Genomic DNA, 4360 nt, shown 5'->3' on the forward strand with positions numbered 1-4360 from the left:
TTGAGGAGGTTCCAGTGGTGCGTGAGTTTCCGGATGTATTTCCCTAGGAGTTGTCGGGTGTGCCTCCTGTGAGGCAACTGGAGTTCAGTATCGATTTGGTTCCGGGAGCCGCGCCTATCGCTAACGTGCCTTATCGCCTTGCACCTCCAGAGATGCAAGAGTTATCCTCGCAGCTTCAGGAGCTGCTGGGGAAGGGGTTTATTCGGCCGAGCAACACGCCGTGGGGATCGCCTATCCTGTTCGTCAAGAAGAAGGATGGTTCACACCGGATGTGCATTGATTACCGGGAGTTGAACAAGTTGACGGTCAAGAACTGTTACCCGTTACCGAGGATCGACGATTTGTTAGATCAGTTGCAGGGAGCATCTTGGTTTTCCAAGATCGATTTGAGGTCTGGATATCATCAGGTGAGGGTACGCGATGAGGACGTCTAGAAGACAGCATTCAGGACGCGTTATGGGCATTACGAGTTTGTGGTGATGCCTTTCAGGCTCACCAATGCCCCGACAGTGTTCATGGATCTCATGAACCGAGTGTGTAGGCCGATGCTGGATCGGTCGGTGATTGTGTTTATCGACGACATTCTGGTATATTCGAGATCTAGAGAGCAGCATGAGGAGCATTTGAGAGAGGTTCTCGGAGTTCTGAGATCGGAGAGGCTTTATGCCAAATTCTCCAAGTGTGGTTTCTGGTTGCGGGAGGTCCGGTTCTTAGGACATCTCGTTCACCAGGAAGGGATATTGGTCGATCTGGCCAAGGTTGAGGCGGTGATGAGTTGGGAGGTGCCGAGGTCACCCTCCGAGATCAGGAGTTTCCTAGGGTTGGCAGGGTATTATCGGAGGTTTATCAAGGATTTCTCTAAGATCGCAGTGCCACTCACCAGATTGACCCGAAAGGGTGTTGCTTTTTCATGGGGCCCCGAGCAGCATGCCTACTTTGAGACACATCGCCAAAGGTTGTGAGAAGCCCCGGTGTTAGCCCTCCCGGAAGGGATGGAGGACTTTGTGGTATACTGTGATGCATCGATTTTGGGGTTAGGAGCGGTGCTGATGCAGAGAGGGCATGTGATAGCATATGCATCGAGGCAGCTGAAGCCTCATGAGACGAGATATCCCACCCATGATCTAGAGTTGGGGGCAGTGGTGTTCGCCCTCAAGATTTGGCGTCACTACTTGTATGGGTTTCGGTGTACGATATACACGGACCATAAGAGCTTGAAGTATTTGATGGATCAGCCCAACCTAAATATGCATCAGAGAAGGTGGTTGGATGTGGTCAAGGATTATGATTATGAGATCATGTACCACCCAGGCAAGGCTAATGTGGTAGTCGATGCATTGAGCCGCAGGGCGGAGAGCACCTCGCTGTGGGATGTATGTTTGAGATTGATCGTGATAGCTCCAGTGTTGGACGCCATTCGTGGGGCACAGGCCGAGGCTGTGCAACCTGAGATGCAGAAGAGGGAATAGGTTGTTGGTTTGGTTTCAGAGTTCGTTACTGATGGTCGGGGGCTTATCACATTTCAGGGGCGAATCTGGGTGCCGTTTGTGGGAGGAACGCGTACCATTTTGATGGAGGAGGCTCATCGGTTGAAATTTTCAATCCATCCGGGGGCCACTAAGATGTATTTGGATCTGAGAAAGGAGTATTGGTGGCCCTGTATGAAGAGGGATGTCGCGTGGTTTGTTGAGAGGTGCTTGACCTGCCGTAGGGTTAAGGCCGAGCACCAAAGGCCGCATGGTAAGTTGCAGCCATTGGAGGTTCCCCAATGGAAATGGGAACAGATCACCATGGATTTCATCACCAAATTGTCGAGGACTGCCATAGGAGTTGATGCGATTTAGGTGATTGTGGACAGGTTGACGAAGAGCGCTCACTTCCATGCTATCAGCGAGAGTTCTTCAGCAGAGAAATGGGCGGAGGTGTATGTAAGGGAAGTGGTATCTCGGCATAGGGTGCCGATCTCGATTGTTTCAAACCGTGATGTGCGCTTCACTTCCAGATTCTAGAAGAAGTTTCATGAGGAGTGGGTACTAGACTGCATTTTAGTACCGCATATCATCCCCAGACAGACGGTCAGAGTGAGCGGACGATTCAGACGCTCGAGGACATGCTCCGGGCATGTGTGTTGGATTTCGGGGGTAGCTGGGATGCATATTTGCCCTTGGCAGAGTTTTCCTACAACAACAGCCATCATTCAAGCATTGGTATGCCACCCTTTGAGCTGTTGTATGGGAGGAGGTGTCGGACCCCCATTTGTTAGGGAGAGGTTGGACAGTGGGTGATGGGCAGTAGAGAGATCGTGCTTCAGACGTCAAAGCAGATCCAGCAGGTCAGACAGAGGTTGTTGACCGCTCAGAGCCGAAAAAAGAGTTATGCAGACAGACGTCGGTCCGAGCTTGAGTTTCAGGTCGGCGACCTTGTACTCTTGAAGGTCTCTCCTTGGAAAGGAGTGATTCGATTCAGGAAGAGGGGCAAGTTGGGACCCCGATATATTGGTCCTTTCCGTGTGATCGTGAGGGTAGGCCGACTAGCCTATCGTTTGGATTTGCTAGCAGAGTTGGGGCAGATTCACGACACTTTTCATGTGTTGCAGCTGAGGAAGTGTATAGCCGACGAGTCGGCAGTGGTTCCATTAGAGGATATTCAGGTGGATGCGAGTCTGAATTATGCTGAGAGACCAGTGGCCATCAGAGATCGGAAAATCAAGGTTCTGAGGAACAAGGAGGTACCCCTGGTTTTGGTTTAGTGGCAGCATTGGAAGGGGTCCGAGATGACTTGGGAACCGGAGCATGAGATGCGTGAGCAACATCCAGAGTTATTTGCAGAGCGAGACTTCGAGGGTGAAGTCTAGTTATAGTGGGGGCGAATTGTAACAGCCCGGATTCCTAGGTATTATTCATTTATTTATTTTGTTAATTTGTGAGGAGACTCGGCGAGTTGGAGCCTAGACTCGCCGAGGATGATCGTGGATTTGGACGCGGGTTCGCGCCTGGATTCGGCGAGTCCGTGCTGCTTAATGAAACCCTAATTTCCCGGACTTCAGCCCTATTTAAAGGACCTTAAACCCCTCCATTGCGGCTACCTTCGACCTTGAGAGCACCAGAGCGGCTGAGAGTTCTTGTGAGTGAGATAAGAGGCCATTATTCACCATTTTTGTGTGTAATTGCAAGAAAGGAAGAGGAAGGCCAAACTAGAAGAGTTGGGGAGCTTGCATCTACTCCCATTTCGGCAAAAGAAGCTATTTTAGGTAACATTCAGAGCTTATTCTCGTGTTTTTCTTGATATGGTCAAATCTAGGGTTTCTTCATGCCTTATTTGCCTTGTATTTGGAGTGTGAGAGGTCCCATGGGGATATGGTACCTAGATCTGGACCTTAGTAGGTCCAGAGAGTCCCAAATGCCATGCTTTATGCCTTTCCTTTTGAGTTGGAGACTTAGGTTGCCATTTTAGAGGTCATTTCTTCAAAAGAAGCCTTGTAGGCATTGCATGGTAGCCAAGACTATGACTTTACGTGATGAATGTGCTTGGGAGGGCCAGATCTATGAGTTGTTAGAGCGGATCTGACCTCAAAAGCGAGATTAAGTTGATGCATGGCATGGACTCGCCGAGTCCGAAGAACAGACTCGGCGAGTAGCATGAAGATTGTCCTTAACCACTCAGCGAGTGGTCTTGCCGGGTTAAGGGTTGAATCAGTGAGTCAAGGAGAGTTAGAGAGGGTTTACAGGTGGACTGAGTCGAGCTGGAACTCGCCGAGTTGTTCTTGAGACTCGGCGAGTTGAGTCGTGGTGGCCCCACGATTCATGCCAGGTGGAACTTGTCGAGTCAATGGAGTACTCGACGTGTCAAAAGAGGATCCTAGGGAGTCAATGAACACGTATAGACTCGCCGAGTCGCTCTAGTGCACTCGCCGGGTCCGGTCAAAGTTGACCGTTGACCGTTGACCGTTGACCAGAGTTGACCAGTGTTGACTTGATGCGGGTAGTCAACCTTAGTTGAGAAAATGTTAATTAGAGGTATATTGTGTTATAGGAGGATTATAGCTCGGAGGATTGAGCGCGAGTGATTTCCGGGATTTGCGAGTTATCGAGATACGCGAGGTGAGTCTTCTCACTATACTTTACCTTGAGTAGGTAATCAGAGTTATGTGACAAAGTGTTTGTATGCTATATGTATGTTATGTGTTGTACTGCATTATTTCTATGTCATTTATGTTGTGCATGTTTATAGAGTTGGAACCGGAAGGTTCCTAGAGTTAGAACCAGTGGGTTCACAGAGCAGGGTCTACGGACCCACAAAGTTATAGCCTCGAGTGGCTAATATGTGTTATGTGTGGTATTTTGGGGAACTCACTAAGCTT

The sequence above is a fragment of the Lactuca sativa genome, chromosome 3 (genome assembly GCF_002870075.4).
Source record: "Lactuca sativa cultivar Salinas chromosome 3, Lsat_Salinas_v11, whole genome shotgun sequence".
Classification (NCBI taxonomy): Eukaryota; Viridiplantae; Streptophyta; class Magnoliopsida; order Asterales; family Asteraceae; genus Lactuca; species Lactuca sativa.